The 22962-nt window shown below is 42.5% G+C and overlaps 3 pseudogenes; 1 reads left to right on the top strand and 2 right to left on the bottom strand.

Moving 5' to 3' along the window:
* The first annotated feature begins 2741 nt into the window (after nt 1-2741).
* LOC134948845 (5S ribosomal RNA) lies at nt 2742-2860 on the top strand (annotated as a pseudogene).
* Nucleotides 2861-6562: 3702 nt separating this feature from the next.
* Nucleotides 6563-6681, bottom strand: LOC134944632 (5S ribosomal RNA; annotated as a pseudogene).
* Nucleotides 6682-13084: 6403 nt separating this feature from the next.
* On the bottom strand, nt 13085-13203 carry LOC134944631 (5S ribosomal RNA; annotated as a pseudogene).
* Between the last annotated feature and the right edge of the window lie 9759 nt (nt 13204-22962).

Below are 22962 nucleotides of genomic sequence, written 5' to 3'. Positions count from 1 at the left end.
AGTGACCGGAGTGTGAAGTGTGTATGAGGAGCAATGGCGCACAGCTGCAGTGCTGTGCGCTACCTTGGTGAAGACTGATGTCTTCTGCCGCCGATTTTCCGGATTCTTCTTGCTTCTGGCTCTGTAAGGGGGCCGGCGGCGCGGCTCCGGGACCGAACACCAATGGCCGGTTCCATGCGGTCGATCCCTCTGGAGCTAATGGTGTCCAGTAGCCTAAGAAGCCCAAGCTACCACCAGTTAGGTATGTTCGCTTCTTCTCCCCTTAGTCCCTCGCTGCAGTGAGTCTGTTGCCAGCAGATCTCACTGTAAAATAAAAAACCTAAAATATACTTTCTCTCTAGGAGCTCAGGAGAGCCCCTAGTGTGCATCCAGCTCAGCCGGGCACAGGATTCTAACTGAAGTCTGGAGGAGGGTCATAGTGGGAGGAGCCAGTGCACACCAGGTAGTCCTAAATCTTTCTTAGCTGTGCCCAGTCTCCTGCGGAGCCGCTATTCCCCATGGTCCTTACGGAGTCCCCAGCATCCACTAGGACGTCAGAGAAATATCTTTTTCACCACTGGGTTATACATAGGGGCCCTTACACACTTTTACTTTGGGGCCTACAATATATCCAGTTACTTTACTGGTCCTGCTTATTGTAATTTGGTATGAAATGAACTGGAAGGTCTTTATAATGTTACATAATATGAATTGGGGCACGGTAATGTGGCATAACAAAAAGTGGAGGCACTATAGTGTGGCACAATATGAACTGGGGACCCTGTATGTTATACTGTAAATTGGGGGTATTGTGCTGCATAATATGTACTGGCAGACCTATACAATGTGACATAATGTGAACGAGGGCACTATTATGGGTCATAAAATAAACAAGGGCACTACTATGGGGCAGAACAGTAACTAAAGAGCCCTACACACTGGGCGATTTGAACAATGACCAATATAAACAATGAGCGATTGTTCAGTAACGATTTTTTGCATACACACTGAACGATTTGTTTGAACGATTTGACATCGCAAACATCAATATTGTCCAAATTGGCTTGCAATGATAAACGGTGATAGACCAACGATAAACGACTGCAGGGACATGCATCGTTCATCGTCGGTGCCTGAACGATATATTCAGGGCCGGTTCTAGACCTTATGGCGCCCAGGGCGAAAGTTTCCTTTGGTGCACCCCCCCGACAGGCAAAGTAGGTTAGTGTGTGCCAAAGGCGCGCATCAAAAAATAGGGCATGGCTTCATAGGGAAGGGGCGTGGACACAGTTATGCCCTCTGTAGTTGTGCCCCCTGTAGCTGTGCCCCCAGTAGTTTTGCCCCCTGTAGTTGTGGCCCTACTAGCGCCACTTACAAACACACACACAAAAAAATACTCACCAGCCCCACTCCTGCTTCCCGACCACTGATGCTGTCTCTGGACGGCTGCCCGCTCCTCAGATTGAGCTCGGAAACGAGCACCGTACAGACACTAGATGTCAATTAGGACCTCTAGCGTCTGCGGTAGCGCCCACAATGCTGTGCGGTGCGCAATGACGTCAGGCGCACCGCACGGAAGCATGAGAAAGTGGGAGGGTCAGCGCTGACTGTGCTGAGCTGCATTTACATATTAAACATAATGGCGCCAGGCGCCGTGTAAGTAGGCGGCGCAGCTGCGGCAGCGCCCTTATAGCTGCTGCGCCACGGGCAAATGTCCTGCGTGCCGGCAACAAGAGCCGCTCCTGGATATATTTTTCATTTTTAAATGATATCTTTCATATCTTTCTAAAATGTCGTCCAGTGTGTAGGGCCCTTAAGGCACTACTATGGTTTAAAAATGAACTGCTGTGGAAAGATGTTTCTCTACAACATAGGTGTCAAACTCGCGGCCCCGGATGCCTACTTTTGCGGCCTGCGGGTTGCGCGCTGACCTGAGAAGGGCTAAAGCGGACTTTTGATATTTTAAGGAAGGCGCCGGTTCCTGAGCCAATCAGAGCTCGTGGATCGGCAGCTGCGGTTCTTGATTGGCTGCTGGACCGCGAGCTTTCTTTGGCTCACGAAACGGCACCTGATTCTGCTCACAGGGCCGTGCCGGAGGAGACAGGGAGACACTCGCATCTGACTGACACCAGCGGCCAGGCACAGCATGTTCGGAGGCGGCGGCACTGCTGGGGGCTAAATATATATGGCCAATAACAAGTAATATAAATAGTATAGTAGTTTCTGTGTGTGCCAGGAGCTGTTATTCACCCTCATATATAAAATGCGGTCCTCTCTCCCCTATATAGTAATAATAGTACTTATTTATTTTATAGGGGAGAGAGGGCCGCACTTTTATATATGAGGGGAAGAACAGTTTCTGGCACACACTGAAATATAAGTAGTATTATTACTAAATAGGGGAGAGAGGACCGCATTTTTTTTTATAAATGAGGGCGAATAACAGCTTCTAGCACACACAGAAATATACGTAGCATTATTATATAGGGGAAAGAGGACCGCATTTTTATATATGAGGGGAATAACAGCTCCTGGCACACTCAGAAAGATTGGAGTGTTGTTTTACAGAGAAGCAAAAAAAAAGGGCTGTTTATTATGTCTCTCTGGGGCACGCTTTGTTTCAATTGACTGATTGGTGAAGGTGTAAAGCTATTACAATGTATATGATAAAAATATAATAAAACTGAACTTTTAATTTTTTATGCAGACGAAAAAATAATAAAAGTATTGCTATAAATCAGCTGACAGGTATCTACTTGACTCTCTACAGTCACACCATGCTGGACATGCCCGTTCTCGTCTGATCTTTGAAGCCAAGCAGCATTGGGCCTGGTCAGTACCAGAAAGGGTGACCCTCTGGGAATACTGGGTACTGTAGTAATAAGGAACATACCTTCCGCTGATCAGCAAATTCCATCGCAAGTAAATTTTGCAGTGCATTCACCTCAGCTGACTAACCTAACAGGAGTCCGGATTCGTTTAAGCCGGTTTTCTTTTATCTCTCTTATGATCATACAAGTGTATATCATATCATAAATTGATAGAGATAACAAGAATTTCATATTTTCGCTTTTGACTAACGTCGAACATTAACACTCGCTCATAATCCAGTGGGTGTACAGATAAACTTTCTGCCACCCACTCCACATCAAGTGAGTGACATATCACCTTATCGTCATTGTTTAATAATTGTTTTAATCAATTTTGCTGATTTACAGCAATACTTTTATTATCTTTTCGTCTGCATAAAAAATTAAAAGTTCAGTTTTATTATGTTTTTCTCATATACATTGTAATAGCTTTACACCTTCACCAATCAGTCAATTGAAACAAAGTGTGCCCCAGAGAGACATAATAAACAGCCCTTTTTTTTGCTTCTCTGTAAAACAACACTCCAATAGTTTGTTCTGAACTAATGTCTGGGAGCACCGCCAACCCTGTTCTACCTTAAAAGCCTTATAGGCGAAGTCGGTAGCTTTATGTTGGTCATTATTCTTGTCACATATGGTATATAAAAATTGTATGACAATCATTATACAATCTGGTCCAGTGCAGATTCCTAAAACCTCCACCCATCACACTCAGAACGATAGTAGTTTCTGTGTGTGCCAGGAGCTGTTATTCCTAGAGATGAGCGGGTTCGGTTCCTCGGAATCCGAACCCCCCCGAACTTCAGCCTTTTTACACGGGTCCGAGGCAGACTCGGATCTTCCCGCCTTGCTCGGCTAACCCGAGCGCGCTCGAACGTCATCATCCCGCTGTCGGATTCTCGCGAGGCTCGTATTCTATTGCGAGACTCGGATTCTATATAAGGAGCTGCGCGTCGCCGCCATTTTCACATGTGCATTGAGATTGATAGGGAGAGGACGTGGCTGGCGTCCTCTCCGTTAGAATAGATAGAGACACTTGAGTTGATTACTTAGTAATTTTGGGGAGCATTAGGAGTACTCAGAGTGCAGAGTTTTGCTGATAGTTAGTTACTAGTGACTGACCACCACCAGTTTTATTTATTATTTAATATAATCCGTTCTCTGCCTGAAAAAAAACGATACACAGTCACATACCATATCTGTGCTCAGCCTCAGTGTGCTGCATGATAATATCATCTATGTATATCTGACTGTGCTGAGTGCTCACTGCTCACACAGCTGAATTGTGGGGGAGACTGGGGTGCAGTTATAGCAGGAGTACAGTGCACACTTTTGCTGCCAGTGTGACTGACCAGTGACCACCAGTATATTGTCTGCCTGAAAAAGTTAAACACTCCTGTGGTGTTTTTTTTTTTTATTCTATAAACGCATTCTGCTGACAGTGTCCAGCAGGTCCGTCATTCATTATATTATATAAATATTTACCTGCAGTAGTGTTATATTTTTTTTGTTCATCTCTATCATCTTTATCATCTCTATATTAGCAGACGCAGTACGGTAGTCCACGGCTGTGGCTACCTCTGTGTCGTCAGTGCTCGTCCATAATTGTATACCTACCTGTGGTGGGGTTTTTTTTTCTATCTTCTTCATACTAGTAGTTTAGGAGTCTGCTGACAGGGTCCAGCAGGTCCGTCATTATATTATATATACCTGCAGTAGTGATATATATATATTTTTTATATCATTATCATCTCTATACTAGCAGACGCAGTACGGTAGTCCACGGCTGTAGCTACCTCTGTGTCGTCAGTGCTCGTCCATAATTGTATACCTACCTGTGGTGGTTTTTTTTTTTCTATCTTCTTCATACTAGTAGTTTAGGAGTCTGCTGACAGTGTCCAGCAGGTCCGTCATTATATTATATATACCTGCAGTAGTGATATATATATATTTTTTATATCATTATCATCTCTATATTAGCAGACGCAGTACGGTAGTCCACGGCTGTGGCTACCTCTGTGTCGTCAGTGCTCGTCCATAATTGTATACCTACCTGTGGTGGTTTTTTTTTTCTATCTTCTTCATACTAGTAGTTTAGGAGTCTGCTGACAGTGTCCAGCAGGTCCGTCATTATATTATATATACCTGCAGTAGTGATATATATATATTTTTTATATCATTATCATCTCTATATTAGCAGACGCAGTACGGTAGTCCACGGCTGTGGCTACCTCTGTGTCGTCAGTGTTCGTCCATAATTGTATACCTACCTGTGGTGGGGTTTTTTTTTCTATCTTCTTCATACTAGTAGTTTAGGAGTCTGCTGACAGTGTCCAGCAGGTCCGTCATTATATTATATATACCTGCAGTAGTGATATATATATATTTTTTATATCATTATCATCTCTATACTAGCAGACGCAGTATGGTAGTCCACGGCTGTGGCTACCTCTGTGTCGTCAGTGCTCGTCCATAATTGTATACCTACCTGTGGTGGGGTTTTTTTTTCTATCTTCTTCATACTAGTAGTTTAGGAGTCTGCTGACAGTGTCCAGCAGGTCCGTCATTATATTATATATACCTGCAGTAGTGATATATATATATTTTTTATATCATTATCATCTCTATATTAGCAGGCGCAGTACGGTAGTCCACGGCTGTGGCTACCTCTGTGTCGTCAGTGCTCGTCCATAATTGTATACCTACCTGTGGTGGGTTTTTTTTTCTATCTTCTTCATACTAGTAGTTTAGGAGTCTGCTGACAGTGTCCAGCAGGTCCGTCATTATATTATATATACCTGCAGTAGTGATATATATATATTTTTTATATCATTATCATCTCTATACTAGCAGACGCAGTACGGTAGTCCACGGCTGTGGCTACCTCTGTGTCGTCAGTGCTCGTCCATAATTGTATACCTACCTGTGGTGGGGTTTTTTTTTCTATCTTCTTCATACTAGTAGTTTAGGAGTCTGCTGACAGTGTCCAGCAGGTCCGTCATTATATTATATATGAACAAGAAAAGGAGCGACCCGGCACTGGTCATATAGATAATACACATTTAATCAAGAGGTACCAAAAAATGGACAATTAGATTGGTAAATCCTAAATTCCGTGTCCAGCTTGGTGGTGCGCCCAGAGCTAGAGAGGACATATATAAGGCAGGGGAGAAAAAAGAAAGCTCTTGTGTGGGCGCACTCTTATCTAATTGTAATCACTTATCGTGATTATCCAATTAATCATATGAAATACTGATAAAACATAATTTTATTAAGGTATTCATTAAGATCAATGAAATTGCCCGATCTAAGGTAAACTTTTTTACACACATAGGAAAAATGTAATAAAATGTTCTGGTCCTGCCTCAGAGAGATGAGATAAGAAAGGGTGTAGACACTGCGAAGTCATACGTCCATTTCAACCCGACCAGTACAGGCAATCTGTATTAATGAGATCTATTTGATCAATTAGAGTGATGAATTTGTAAACAATCAAAAGAGATTATTGTCATTGACAGGACAATATTGGATTTGTGCTGTTATTAGCTCAACTTCAATTGGTAGGCTCGGGCTGTATATATGCTAGGAGAACTATGATTGGTTCTTCAACCTAGGATATGCACCCTCCTAAAAGAAAAGTAGGTAAAATTTAAGAAACAAGTGGTGATACTGCTGTTGAAGTCACATACCACACATCATATGATATGATTGATGCTCTACAACACTGGGTATTCCCTGTGAGTCTCCTCCTCAGGTACTGACCCAGCCCAACACTGTTTCGCTTCCAAGATCGGACGAGATCGGGCATTAGCAGTGCGGTTTGATAGTAGAGAGGGTGGGTCAGACTCCAATGAGAGTGCACCTATATAAGGGAAAGGTGACTATTATAGTCACAAGAATAAAGTGTGGATCTGCTTTTCATGTTAGGCAGAGAACATCAAATCCCACATTGGTGGTATTGTGTCCCTGGATCATAAATGAGAGTCCACGGAAGAAAAAGTAATGAAAGAGAGAACACAATTTTCTTTAATTACTATGTTGCATGCAATAGTAATACAGCCATATATTGATTCAATTTGGACTGTTCAAAGGTCGGGAGGTGCACACAAAATGATAATATCACAGAGTAGCAGCTGAACTTTAAATTCATATAGTGTGCAGAATTGCTCTAAATGATATTGGTACAGATTATGTATATGATTAAATATTTCTGCATACAAAAGCAATACACCTGTACAGAGATTTGAAACACATAGAGATCACTGCAATCATATATAAAGACAATGTTGTGGGTTGTTAATGCTGGTACATGAAGTTGAATCTTCGTGGAAAAATACACCAAGGAATATTTCTACATTTAAGCACAAAGGAGCTTGTACCGAAATTTGAAGCACAAAGAAATCACTGTAGTCATATAAAATGACGATAGTATAGATTACTAATACTGGTATATCAATTTGGATCTAAATAAGAGTCTCAGTAAAATACACTAAGAAATAACCATGGTCACATAAAAAAAAAAAAAAAATAATAATGACAAAGGCTATAAGTTGTTACTGCTGGTGTATGCAAATAAATGTTTAGTGAAAAAATGCACTATTATGAACTGTGGCTAGAGTCAGAAAAATAATTATAGCCACATAATGGAATACCTGACCTGAATATATTCAGGGATAGAATGCAGTTTTCTAATGCAGCGGCTGATGCCAGTAATATGAATTTGAGGCAAGGACCAGGAATCCTGTGTGACCAAATAGAAGGGACCCAAAGGTACTGAATTGGAAAACGCGTTTCACCCCATAGGGCTTGTTCACTTCCTGGGTCTGTATGTGTCTAGCTGGGCGGTTTAAAAACGCCTGATTAGGGCGTCTGGGCCAATCATTGCTGAGTTCTAATTGCTAATTACGGAGTGTAACACTTGCGCTACATATCCCCGGATGCGGCTGACGTCAGCGGTAATAAGGTCCGGGGATTGGAGGCAATGTGAAAGACGGAAGTCAGGTGCGCCATATTGGAAAAGGGCAATTATGCCCTTAGTAAAGAAATATATAGTTATTAGCTAGTCGCGGCGCCAGGTAAAGTAACGGGCGGGTTAATTTCAAAGATGAGTAATGAACGGTTATAGGTTAGGGATGAGCCTGCCTACTATTATATTTATTAATGAAGTGTACATAATTAGAAGCCGCTGACATCAGCGGCTGCTGTTGAGTAGATCTGAAAGTACTTATTCTCGCGGGAGGATATGTATGGCCATAAGGAAAAAGGGTACCGGTGTGGGCAGATTAACATTAGATTCTGGTAGTAACAAAATAGTACCTGTTAATAAGGAATGAATACTATGAAAAATTAGTACATACAATTATCATAGCTATGAGGAGCAATAATGAGATAGAAAAAATTGTTAAAAAGGTGAGAAATGAAATATAAATATAATTAGGTATAAAATAAAAATAAAGCAGAATGGAAGGTATACAAAAGCGGATGATATTGCAATTGTTGTAATTGAAATGATATAAACCCATTGGGGTATAGAGGATTGTTACTGAATGTAATTGCTGATTGCAAATGGTATAAGCTGCGTTAAAAGGTGATAAACTGAAAAGTAATTAGGGTGAGGGAGGTCATGGGAATGGGGAAGATGTATGATGGGTGAGGTTGATGTGTATTAAAGGGGACGTGTACTGTTATAGAGTGACGATTGGGGAAGGTAGTATACTGGGATAGGAATTGTTTACAAAGATTGTATGAAATCATGATAGCACGATATTGGGTGATATGAGCAGGAGTGATGAAACTATAAATAAAATGTTGGAGTGAGTGAAGATTACTAATTAAGGTGAAAAAAAGAAAAAGTGGTGATTATGGAAAAGGGTGATTTGATGAAAAGGAATAATTAGGGGAATTATACGAGAGGAGGAAACAGGTTTGGAGAGAGATAAAGGAAAGAGAAATAAAAGAGAAAGGGAAAAAGAAAAAAGAAAGAATAATTATTGGCGTGTTATGTGGATAAAATGACACAAAATTATGTAGAGGGAAGGTAGGGTAGGATTGTGTATGAAGAAGTGAGAGTGGAAAAGGATGAGGTAAAGGTTAAATAATTCTTAATAGTTAGAAAAAGAAAAAGAAATAAAAGGCATTTATTAAATCATAAAAAGACACCATAATTTATGTTCTCATTGAGTCCAAGTGGTTTCAAACTGCCCAATCTGAAGATCCATTCACTTTCTCATTTTGATAATTCATGGGTGATGTCCCCTCCACGAATTCCCAGCTTAATGTGATCCAGACCGAAGACCTTCAGATCTTTTGCTGATCCTTTGTGGACCGAATGGAAGTGTCTGGCAACAGAGGTAAGTTGTTTCATTCGAGTGATGTCTTGTTGGGCATTTCTAATATTGCCCATATGTTCTAAAATCCTCTCTTTTAGTTTCCGAGTGGTCATACCTATGTATTTTAAATCACAGCTGCAAGTTAGACAGTAAATTACTGCCTGTGAGTTGCAGTTGAAAAAATGTTGTATTTTGACTGATTCCCCGTGTCTGTCTATGACCGTCTTCTTTTGTACAATTTGTGGACACAGTTTACAGTGACCACACGGAAAAGAGCCAGTTATTGTGGGTTTCTTGGGAGTTGTGGTCAAAAAATGGCTACGGACCAATTGGTCTTTGATGTTCTTCGACCTGCGCCAACTCATCTGAACTGGAGTTTTTACAAATGATGCAAGGTCAGGATCCGATTGTAGTATCGGTAAATGCTTGGATATGGCATTCCTCAGCATTTTCCATTCTGGGCAGAAGGTGCCGATAAATCTGATATTGTCATCTGGTTCGGGTTTCCCTTTTCTCTTTCCAAAAATGAGATCTTCTCTTTTGATCTTCTTGGTGGCTGAATAGGCACGTTTGAGGGATCGTTTACTGTAACCCCTCGCTTGGAGGCGATTTGTTAATTCCCAACTTTTTTTCTTAAACACAGGATCTTCCGAACAATTCCTTCTCAGTCTCAGGTATTCCCCCTTCGGAATATTTTCAATGGTTGGGGGGAAATGTGAACTCGTCTGATAAAGAAGGCTATTTGTTGCTGTCTCCTTCCGGTATAATTCAGTAGCTAAATAGCCTGTATCTGATTTGTAGATATTCAAATCCAGAAATGGAACAGTTTCCGAGCTAATGGTGTGTGTGAGCTGAATGTTCAGATCATTGGTGTTCAGCATTTCAATGAATTCCAATAATAATTCTCTTTCCCCATTCCAAATGATGAAAATATCATCGATGTATCGGAGCCACATGATGACATGTGTGGTGTATTTCTCATTAGCGGAATTGAAGACAAAGAAATGCTCCCACCATCCTAGAAAGAGATTAGCATATGTGGGCGCACAAGCTGCGCCCATTGCTGTCCCTCTTACTTGTAGGAAAAATTGGTCTTTGAAGACAAAATAGTTTTTGGCAAGGACGAAATGAAGCAGATGTTGGAGAAAGTTGGAAAAATCACTTTCTCCTCCCTGGTCCAGAAAAAATTAGACTGCTGTGAGGCCGTGCTGGTGACTAATGCTAGTATATAGCGCCTCTACGTCAAGGGTTACCAAAAGAAAATCTACTTCAAAATGTATGTCGTGAATCTTTCTTAGGAGATCTGCAGTGTCCTGTAAATAAGAAGGTAATGAAAGTACAAATTCCCGAAGATGTAGGTCGAGAAACCGACTTGGTTGCTCCAGAAGACCCCCGTTGCCTGACATGATGGGTCTTCCAGGGGGTCGTACTGCATCCTTATGTACTTTAGGTAATAAGTAAAATGTGGGTGTTTTAGGATTTAAGACTGTCAAATATTTCAATTCTTGTTGTGTAATGGTACCTTGTGCTGCAGCATCCTGTATTATCTTAGTATATGACTGAAGGAAAACAGAAGTTGGGTTATTTAGAAGCTTCCTGTAGCAGGTGGTATTGTGTAGTTGACGTCGAGCTTCCATAATATACATTTCCTGTGGCCAGATAACAATGTTACCCCCCTTGTCCGAGGGTTTGATGATAACATCCCTCCAGCCTTGGAGTTCCTGTAATGCCTGTCTCTCATTGAATTTTAAGTTGGTAGGAAAACGATGTAAGCCCTTCCTAGTCTGGACATGTATATTATCAAATTCTTTTGAAACCATATTGAGAAAGACTCGAATTTCAGGGCTATTTTGATCTGGGGGAAAGAAGGAAGACTTGGATCTGCATTTGGGTCTGGATATTGGTGATTCATTACCAACAGATTCCATGTGTAGTTCCTCTAAAATATTGAGAGCGTTTAGAGCCTCCATAGAAAGATTGGGATCTGGTGTTGTTGCCAGAAGTGTTTGTTTAGAAAAGAATTTTTTAAGGAGAAGTTTTCTCCCATAGAGTCTAAGGTCTTTTTCCCAAAGGAAACGATCAAAAGACCTCGATGGTGAAAAAGAAAGTCCTTTCGTAAGTACAGCCATATGATCGGGAGATAAGATTTTATCAGATAGATTGATAACTTGTAATTGTGATGTTGAGACTGAATCTACCGTGTCGTCTTTCTCTGTCGCACCGGGTACCTGGGATTCCTGGGAATATCCCAATCTGAATTTCTTGGATTTTCTCTTCTGTCCCCCTCGCCTTGTCTTCCTCTTGGTTTGATACGGCCTCTCCCTCTCTGGCCTCGGTCTAAAAAACGTGGGGAGAATTCTTCACTGTCTTCCCGGTCAAAATTCTCACTGGCCGAATCACCACTATTAGAGGATTCAAATTCGGACAGCGTTGGATCCTCCCGAGTTTTCTTATTCCTATTGTTGGGAGGTGGAGGATTCCACCTAAAAATATCTCCTCTCAGAAAATCTCTCTTATCTCGCATGAACTTGCCTCGTTTTCTATCTACAATATTATGTTCATAGTTATCAATTTCTTTTTTAAATTTCTCAAAGGCTGTTTGAAAGGCTGAGTCTTTTTCCCAGGTCTCCAAAGTCTTCCCCAGGTCTACAATTTCTTTTTCTACCTGATCTATTATTAAAGTGTCATGTTTTATTAATATATGTAGCAATTCATTGGAGCATTTAAGTAGGGCTGTTTCCCACTCTGCTTTTAGGTTATCCGTGGCGAGTGGGAAAGACGGGAAAATCTTGGGTCTTAGGCCTCTTGGAACAATTTTATGTTTTATGTAGTTCTCTAGAGTGGTCACATCCCAAGACAAACGAACTCTCCTCTGTAGGTTCTTCTGTAATTTGGAAAAACTAGTTCGCCAGTCAGTATTGAGGGAGGTTAGTTCAGATGTATCTGAGAATGGGTCACCGAAGTTTTCTGGATTTTGGCGCCTTGTTAATTCATTTTTTAGAGAAAAGGTGGTCATAGCGAAATATAATTGACAGATGGTATGAATATTACTGTAATTAGCAACAAAGTATATATGGTCACAAGAATGCACTGTTAAAAGTTGGATCAATGGGCTATGTAGTTTGAAGGTGAGAAAATGAGAAGTTAATGCTGGACCGTGCCTATGGGTCAGAGGCTGATGTTCACATCAGCATAGAACACAGACTAGAACAAGAAAAGGAGCGACCCGGCACTGGTCATATAGATAATACACATTTAATCAAGAGGTACCAAAAAATGGACAATTAGATTGGTAAATCCTAAATTCCGTGTCCAGCTTGGTGGTGCGCCCAGAGCTAGAGAGGACATATATAAGGCAGGGGAGAAAAAAGAAAGCTCTTGTGTGGGCGCACTCTTATCTAATTGTAATCACTTATCGTGATTATCCAATTAATCATATGAAATACTGATAAAACATAATTTTATTAAGGTATTCATTAAGATCAATGAAATTGCCCGATCCAAGGTAAACTTTTTTACACACATAGGAAAAATTTAATAAAATGTTCTGGTCCTGCCTCAGAGAGATGAGATAAGAAAGGGTGTAGACACTGCGAAGTCATACGCCCATTTCAACACGACCAGTACAGGCAATCTGTATTAATGAGATCTATTTGATCAATTAGAGTGATGAATTTGTAAACAATCAAAAGAGATTATTGTCATTGACAGGACAATATTGGATTTGTGCTGTTATTAGCTCAACTTCAATTGGTAGGCTCGGGCTGTATATATGCTAGGAGAACTATGATTGGTTCTTCAACCTAGGATATGCACCCTCCTAAAAGAAAAGTAGGTAAAATTTAAGAAACAAGTGGTGATACTGCTGTTGAAGTCACATACCACACATCATATGATATGATTGATGCTCTACAACACTGGGTATTCCCTGTGAGTCTCCTCCTCAGGTACTGACCCAGCCCAACACTGTTTCGCTTCCAAGATCGGACGAGATCGGGCATTAGCAGTGCGGTTTGATAGTAGAGAGGGTGGGTCAGACTCCAATGAGAGTGCACCTATATAAGGGAAAGGTGACTATTATAGTCACAAGAATAAAGTGTGGATCTGCTTTTCATGTTAGGCAGAGAACATCAAATCCCACATTGGTGGTATTGTGTCCCTGGATCATAAATGAGAGTCCACGGAAGAAAAAGTAATGAAAGAGAGAACACAATTTTCTTTAATTACTATGTTGCATGCAATAGTAATACAGCCATATATTGATTCAATTTGGACTGTTCAAAGGTCGGGAGGTGCACACAAAATGATAATATCACAGAGTAGCAGCTGAACTTTAAATTCATATAGTGTGCAGAATTGCTCTAAATGATATTGGTACAGATTATGTATATGATTAAATATTTCTGCATACAAAAGCAATACACCTGTACAGAGATTTGAAACACATAGAGATCACTGCAATCATATATAAAGACAATGTTGTGGGTTGTTAATGCTGGTACATGAAGTTGAATCTTCGTGGAAAAATACACCAAGGAATATTTCTACATTTAAGCACAAAGGAGCTTGTACCGAAATTTGAAGCACAAAGAAATCACTGTAGTCATATAAAATGACGATAGTATAGATTACTAATACTGGTATATCAATTTGGATCTAAATAAGAGTCTCAGTAAAATACACTAAGAAATAACCATGGTCACATTAAAAAAAAAAATGACAAAGGCTATAAGTTGTTACTGCTGGTGTATGCAAATAAATGTTTAGTGAAAAAATGCACTATTATGAACTGTGGCTAGAGTCAGAAAAATAATTATAGCCACATAATGGAATACCTGACCTGAATATATTCAGGGATAGAATGCAGTTTTCTAATGCAGCGGCTGAGGCCAGTAATATGAATTTGAGGCAAGGACCAGGAATCCTGTGTGACCAAATAGAAGGGACCCAAAGGTACTGAATTGGAAAACGCGTTTCACCCCATAGGGCTTGTTCACTTCCTGGGTCTGTATGTGTCTAGCTGGGCGGTTTAAAAACGCCTGATTAGGGCGTCTGGGCCAATCATTGCTGAGTTCTAATTGCTAATTACGGAGTGTAACACTTGCGCTACATATCCCCGGATGCGGCTGACGTCAGCGGTAATAAGGTCCGGGGATTGGAGGCAATGTGAAAGACGGAAGTCAGGTGCGCCATATTGGAAAAGGGCAATTATGCCCTTAGTAAAGAAATATATAGTTATTAGCTAGTCGCGGCGCCAGGTAAAGTAACGGGCGGGTTAATTTCAAAGATGAGTAATGAACGGTTATAGGTTAGGGATGAGCCTGCCTACTATTATATTTATTAATGAAGTGTACATAATTAGAAGCCGCTGACATCAGCGGCTGCTGTTGAGTAGATCTGAAAGTACTTATTCTCGCGGGAGGATATGTATGGCCATAAGGAAAAAGGGTACCGGTGTGGGCAGATTAACATTAGATTCTGGTAGTAACAAAATAGTACCTGTTAATAAGGAATGAATACTATGAAAAATTAGTACATACAATTATCATAGCTATGAGGAGCAATAATGAGATAGAAAAAATTGTTAAAAAGGTGAGAAATGAAATATAAATATAATTAGGTATAAAATAAAAATAAAGCAGAATGGAAGGTATACAAAAGCGGATGATATTGCAATTGTTGTAATTGAAATGATATAAACCCATTGGGGTATAGAGGATTGTTACTGAATGTAATTGCTGATTGCAAATGGTATAAGCTGCGTTAAAAGGTGATAAACTGAAAAGTAATTAGGGTGAGGGAGGTCATGGGAATGGGGAAGATGTATGATGGGTGAGGTTGATGTGTATTAAAGGGGACGTGTACTGTTATAGAGTGACGATTGGGGAAGGTAGTATACTGGGATAGGAATTGTTTACAAAGATTGTATGAAATCATGATAGCACGATATTGGGTGATATGAGCAGGAGTGATGAAACTATAAATAAAATGTTGGAGTGAGTGAAGATTACTAATTAAGGTGAAAAAAAGAAAAAGTGGTGATTATGGAAAAGGGTGATTTGATGAAAAGGAATAATTAGGGGAATTATACGAGAGGAGGAAACAGGTTTGGAGAGAGATAAAGGAAAGAGAGAAATAAAAGAGAAAGGGAAAAAGAAAAAAGAAAGAATAATTATTGGCGTGTTATGTGGATAAAATGACACAAAATTATGTAGAGGGAAGGTAGGGTAGGATTGTGTATGAAGAAGTGAGAGTGGAAAAGGATGAGGTAAAGGTTAAATAATTCTTAATAGTTAGAAAAAGAAAAAGAAATAAAAGGCATTTATTAAATCATAAAAAGACACCATAATTTATGTTCTCATTGAGTCCAAGTGGTTTCAAACTGCCCAATCTGAAGATCCATTCACTTTCTCGTTTTGATAATTCATGGGTGATGTCCCCTCCACGAATTCCCAGCTTAATGTGATCCAGACCGAAGACCTTCAGATCTTTTGCTGATCCTTTGTGGACCGAATGGAAGTGTCTGGCAACAGAGGTAAGTTGTTTCATTCGAGTGATGCCTTGTTGGGCATTTCTAATATTGCCCATATGTTCTAAAATCCTCTCTTTTAGTTTCCGAGTGGTCATACCTATGTATTTTAAATCACAGCTGCAAGTTAGACAGTAAATTACTGCCTGTGAGTATATTATATATACCTGCAGTAGTGATATATATATATTTTTTATATCATTATCATCTCTATACTAGCAGACGCAGTACGGTAGTCCACGGCTGTGGCTACCTCTGTGTCGTCAGTGCTCGTCCATAATTGTATACCTACCTGTGGTGGTTTTTTTTTTTCTATCTTCTTCATACTAGTAGTTTAGGAGTCTGCTGACAGTGTCCAGCAGGTCCGTCATTATATTATATATACCTGCAGTAGTGATATATATATATTTTTTATATCATTATCATCTCTATACTAGCAGACGCAGTACGGTAGTCCACGGCTGTAGCTACCTCTGTGTCGTCAGTGCTCGTCCATAATTGTATACCTACCTGTGGTGGGTTTTTTTTTCTATCTTCTTCATACTAGTAGTTTAGGAGTCTGCTGACAGTGTCCAGCAGGTCCGTCATTATATTATATATACCTGCAGTAGTGATATATATATATTTTTTATATCATTATCATCTCTATACTAGCAGACGCAGTACGGTAGTCCACGGCTGTGGCTACCTCTGTGTCGTCAGTCACTCGTCATCCATAAGTATACTAGTATCCATCCATCTCCATTGTTTACCTGAGGTGCCTTTTAGTTGTGCCTATTAAAATATGGAGAACAAAAATGTTGAGGTTCCAAAAATAGGGAAAGATCAAGATCCACTTTCACCTCGTGCTGAAGCTGCTGCCACTAGTCATGGCCGAGACGATGAAATTCCATCAACGTCGTCTGCCAAGGCCGATGCCCAATGTCATAGTACAGAGCATGTAAAATCCAAAACACAAAATATCAGTAAAAAAAGGACTCAAAAATCTAAAATAAAATCGTCGGAGGAGAAGCGTAAACTTGCCAATATGCCATTTACCACACGGAGTGGCAAGGAACGGCTAAGGCCCTGGCCTATGTTCATGGCTAGTGGTTCAGCTTCACATGAGGATGGAAGCACTCAGCCTCTCGCTAGAAAAATGAAAAGACTTAAGCTGGCAAAAGCACAGCAAAGAACTGTGCGTTCTTCGAAATCACAAATCCACAAGGAGAGTCCAATTGTGTCGGTTGCGATGCCTGACCTTCCCAACACTGGACGTGAAGAGCATGCGCCTTCCACCATTTGCACGCCCCCTGCAAGTGCTGGAAGGAGCACCCGCAGTCCAGTTCCTGATAGTCAGATTGAAGATGTCAGTGTTGAAGTACACCAGGATGAGGAGGATATGGGTGTTGCTGGCGCTGGGGAGGAAATTGACAAGGAGGATTCTGATGGTGAGGTGGTTTGTTTAAGTCAGGCACCCGGGGAGACACCTGTTGTCCATGGGAGGAATATGGCCATTGACATGCCTGGTGAAAATACCAAAAAAATCAGCTCTTCGGTGTGGAAGTATTTCAACAGAAATGCGGACAACAGGTGTCAAGCCGTGTGTTGCCTTTGTCAAGCTGTAATAAGTAGGGGTAAGGACGTTAACCACTTCGGAACATCCTCCCTTATACGTCACCTGCAGCGCATTCATCATAAGTCAGTGACAAGTTAAAAAACTTTGGGCGATAGCGGAAGCAGTCCACTGACCAGTAAATCCCTTCCTCTTGTAACCAAGCTCACGCAAACCACCCCACCAACTCCCTCAGTGTCAATTTCCTCCTTCCCCAGGAATGCCAATAGTCCTGCAGGCCATGTCACTGGCAATTCTGACGAGTCCTCTCCTGCCTGGGATTCCTCCGATGCATCCTTGAGTGTAACGCCTACTGCTGCTGGCGCTGCTGTTGTTGCTGCTGGGAGTCGATGGTCATCCCAGAGGGGAAGTCGTAAGACCACTTTTACTACTTCCACCAAGCAATTGACTGTCCAACAGTCCTTTGCGAGGAAGATGAAATATCACAGCAGTCATCCTGCTGCAAAGCGGATAACTGAGGCCTTGGCATCCTGGGCGGTGAGAAACGTGGTTCCGGTATCCATCATTCCTGCAGAGCCAACTATAGACTTGATTGAGGTACTGTGTCCCCGGTACCAAATACCATCTAGGTTCCATTTCTCTAGGCAGGCGATACCGAAAATGTACACAGACCTCAGAAAAAGACTCACCAGTGTCCTAAAAAATGCAGTTGTACCCAATGTCCACTTAACCACGGACATGTGGACAAGTGGAGCAGGGCAGACTCAGGACTATATGACTGTGACAGCCCACTGGGTAGATGTATTGACTCCAGCCGCAAGAACAGCAGCGGCGGCACCAGTAGCAGCATCTCGCAAACGCCAACTCTTTCCTAGGCAGGCTACGCTTTGTATCACCGCTTTCCAGAATACGCACACAGCTAAAAACCTCTTACGGCAACTGAGGAAGATCATCGCAGAATGGCTTACCCCAATTGGACTCTCCTGTGGATTTGTGGCATCGGACAACGCCAGCAATATTGTGTGTGCATTAAATATGGGCAAATTCCAGCACGTCCCATGTTTTGCACATACCTTGAATTTGGTGGTGCAGAATTATTTAAAAAACGAGAGGGGCGTGCAAGAGATGCTGTCGGTGGCCAGAAGAATTGCGGGACACTTTCGGCGTACAGGCACCACGTACAGAAGACTGGAGCAACACCAAAAACGCCTGAACCTGCCCTGCCATCATATGAAGCAAGAAGTGGTAACGAGGTGGAATTCAACCCTCTATATGCTTCAGAGGTTGGAGGAGCAGCAAAAGGCCATTCAAGCCTATACAACTGACCACGATATAGGAGGTGGAATGCACCTGTCTCAAGCGCAGTGGAGAATGATTTCAACGTTGTGCAAGGTTCTGCAACCTTTTGAACTTGCCACACGTGAAGTCAGTTCAGACACTGCCAGCCTGAGTCAGGTCATTCCCCTCATCAGGCTTTTGCAGAAGAAGCTGGAGACATTGAAGGAGGAGCTAACACTGAGCGATTCCGCTAGGCATGTGGGACTTGTGGATGGAGCCCTTAATTCGCTTAACAAGGATTCACGGGTGGTCAATCTGTTGAAATCAGAGCACTACATTTTGGCCACCGTGCTCGATCCTAGATTTAAAACCTACGTTGTATCTCTCTTTCCGGCAGACACAAGTCTGCAGGGGTTCAAAGAACTGCTGGTGAGAAAATTGTCAAGTCAAGCGGAACGCGACCTGTCAACATCTCCTCCTTCACATTCTCCCGCAACTGGGGGTGCGAGGAAAAGGCTCAGAATTCCGAGCCCACCCGCTGGCGGTGATGCAGGGCAGTCTGGAGCGACTGCTGATGCTGACATCTGGTCCGGACTGAAGGACCTGACAACGATTACGGACATGTCGTCTACTGTCACTGCATATGATTCTCTCACCATTGAAAGAATGGTGGAGGATTATATGAGTGACCGCATCCAAGTAGGCACGTCAGACAGTCCGTACGTATACTGGCAGGAAAAAGAGGCAATTTGGAGGCCCTTGCACAAACTGGCTTTATTCTACCTAAGTTGCCCTCCCACAAGTGTGTACTCCGAAAGAGTGTTTAGTGCCGCCGCTCACCTTGTCAGCAATCGGCGTACGAGGGTACTTCCAGAAAATGTGGAGAAGATGATGTTCATTAAAATGAATTATAATCAATTCCTCCATGGAGACATTCACCAGCAGCAATTGCCTCCACAAAGTACACAGGGAGCTGTGATGGTGGATTCCAGTGGGGACGAATTGATAATCTGTGAGGAGGGGGATGTACACGGTGATGAATCGGAGGATGATGATGAGGTGGACATCTTGCCTCTGTAGAGCCAGTTTGTGCAAGGAGAGATTAATTGCTTCTTTTTTGGTGGGGGTCCAAACCAACCCGTCATTTCAGTCACAGTCGTGTGGCAGACCCTGTCACTGAAATGATGGGTTGGTTAAAGTGTGCATGTCCTGTTTATACAACATAAGGGTGGGTGGGAGGGCCCAAGGACAATTCCATCTTGCACCTCTTTTTTCTTTCATTTTTCTTTGCGTCATGTGCTGTTTGGGGAGTGTTTTTTGGAAGGGCCATCCTGCGTGACACTGCAGTGCCACTCCTAGATGGGCCAGGTGTTTGTGTCGGCCACTAGGGTCACTTATCTTAGTCACACAGCTACCTCATTGCGCCTCATTTTTTTCTTCTTTGCGTCATGTGCTGTTTGGGGAGTATTTTTTGGAAGGGCCATCCGGCCTGACACTGCAGTGCCACTCCTAGATGGGCCAGGTGTTTGTGTCGGCCACTAGGGTCGCTTAGCTTACTCACACAGCTACCTCATTGCGCCTCTTTTTTTCTTTGCGTCATGTGCTGTTTGGGGAGTGTTTTTTGGAAGGGCCATCCTGCGTGACACTGCAGTGCCACTCCTAGATGGGCCAGGTGTTTGTGTCGGCCACTAGGGTCACTTATCTTAGTCAAACAGCTACCTCATTGCGCCTCTTTTTTTTCTTCTTTGCGTCATGTGCTGTTTGGGGAGTATTTTTTGGAAGGGCCATCCGGCCTGACACTGCAGTGCCACTCCTAGATGGGCCAGGTGTTTGTGTCGGCCACTTGGGTCGCTGAGCTTAGTCATCCAGCGACCTTGGTGCAAATTTTAGGACTAAAAATAATATTGTGAGGTGTGAGGTGTTCAGAATAGACTGAAAATTAGTGGAAATTATGGTTATTGAGGTTAATAATACTTTGGGATCAAAATGACCCCCAAATTCTATGATTTAAGCTGTTTTTAGGGTTTTTTGAAAAAAACACCCGAATCCAAAACACACCCGAATCCGACAAAAAAAATTCGGTGAGGTTTTGCCAAAACGCGTTCGAACCCAAAACACGGCCACGGAACCGAACCCAAAACCAAAACCCAAAACCCGAAAAATTTCCGGTGCACATCTCTAGTTATTCCCCCTCATATATAAAATGCACTGAGGGGGCATATGTGTTATCTGGCACCGAGGGGGCATATGTGTTATCTGGCACCGTGGGGGCATATGTGTTATCTGAAACCGAGGGGGCATATGTGTTATCTGGCACCGAGGGGGCATATGTGCTATCTGGCACTGTGATGGGATGTGTGTTATTTGGCACCGTGGGGGCAATTATGTGTATCAGGCACTGCCAGTGGTGATATACTGTATAAGGGGGAATAACAGCCCCTGGCACACACTGATATATGGTATTATTTATTATTATTATTATTATTATTATTATATAGGGGAGAGGGGACCACACAGTTATATATGAAGGGGTATAGCACAGCTGTCAGCTCACACTGATATGTAGTATTGTTGTTATTATTATTATTATATAGAGGAGAGTTACCCTCACTGTGTGCTCCTCTGACCTTGAAGAGCAGGAGGAGTTGTCTGCGATGCAGATTCTGCATTGAAAAGTAATTGTTAGCTGTCAAGGAGGAAGGAAATAATAAGATTTTAAACCTACCGGTAAATCTATTTCTCCTAGTCCGTAGAGGATGCTGGGGACTCCGTAAGGACCATGGGGTATAGACGGGCACCGCAGGAGATAGGGCACCTAAAAAGAACTTTGACTATGGGTGTGCACTGGCTCCTCCCTCTATGCCCCTCCTCCAGACCTCAGTTAGAGAACTGTGCCCAGAGGAGATGGACAATACAAGGCAGGATTTAGAAATCCAAGGGCAAGATTCATACCAGCCCACACCAATCATACCATGTAACCTGGATCATACATAACCAGTTAACCGTATGAACAACAACAGTAACGGTCCAAGACCGATTCCAACTGTAACAGAACCCTTATGTAAGCAACAACTATATACAAGTCTTGCAGAGTTTCCGCACTGGGACGGGCGCCCAGCATCCTCTACGGACTAGGAGAAATAGATTTACCGGTAGGTTTAAAATCTTATTTTCTCTTACGTCCTAGAGGATGCTGGGGACTCCGTAAGGACCATGGGGTTTATACCAAAGCATCCAATCGGGCGGGAGAGTGCGTATGACTCTGCAGCACCGACTGAGCAAACGCTAGGTCCTCATCAGCCAGGGTATCAAACTTGTAGAATTTAGCAAAAGTGTTTGACCCCGACCAAGTCGCCGCTCGGCAAAGCTGTAATGCCGAGACGCCTCGGGCAGCCGCCCAAGAAGAACCCACCTTCCTAGTGGAATGGGCCTTAACCGAATTTGGTACCGGCAATCCAGCCGTAGAATGAGCCTGCTGAATCGTATTACAGATCCAGCGAGCAATAGTCTGCTTCGAAGCAGGTGCGCCAATCTTATTAGCAGCATACAGGACAAACAGGGCCTCTGTTTTCCTAATTCTAGCCATCCTAGCTACATAAATCTTTAAGGCCCTGACTACGTCCAGGGATCTGGAATCCTCCAGGTCACTTGTAGCCACAGGCACCACAATAGGTTGATTCATATGGAATGAAGAAACCACTTTAGGCAAAAATTGCGGACGTGTCCTCAATTCAGCTCGATCCACATGAAAAATCAAGTAGGGGCTCTTGTGTGACAAAGCCGCCAATTCTGACACTCGCCTTGCTGATGCTAAGGCCAACAACATGACCACCTTCCAGGTAAGAAATTTCAACTCAACCTTGTTAAGCGGTTCAAACCAGTGTGATTTTAGGAACTGCAACACCACGTTCAGGTCCCATGGTGCCACTGGAGGCACAAAAGGGGGCTGGATGTGCAGCACTCCCTTTACAAACGTCTGGACTTCTGGAAGAGAAGCCAATTCCTTCTGAAAGAAAATCGTGAGGGCCGAAAACTGTACCTTAACAGAGCCTAATTTCAGGCCCATATCCACTCCTGTCTGTAGGAAGTGGAGAAAACGACCCAGATGAAAATCTTCCGTAGGTGCATTCTTGGTCTCATACCAAGACACATACTTTCGCCAGATACGGTGATAATGTTTTACCGTCACCTCCTTCCTAGCCTTTATTAAAGTAGGGATGACCTCTTCCGGAATCCCCTTTTTCGCTAGGATTCGGCGTTCAACCGCCATGCCGTCAAACGTAACCGCAGTATGTCTTGAAATACACAGGGCACCTGTTGCAACAGGTCTTCCCTCAGAGGAAGAGGCCAGGGATCTCCTGTGAGCATCTCTTGCAGATCCGAGTACCAGGCCCTTCGAGGTCAGTCTGGGACAACGAGTAT

This window comes from Pseudophryne corroboree, chromosome 1 (genome assembly GCF_028390025.1).
Source record: "Pseudophryne corroboree isolate aPseCor3 chromosome 1, aPseCor3.hap2, whole genome shotgun sequence".
Classification (NCBI taxonomy): domain Eukaryota; kingdom Metazoa; phylum Chordata; class Amphibia; order Anura; family Myobatrachidae; genus Pseudophryne; species Pseudophryne corroboree.
The sequence above is the reverse complement of the archived record's forward strand: the minus strand, read 5'-3'. Positions and strand labels throughout refer to the sequence as shown.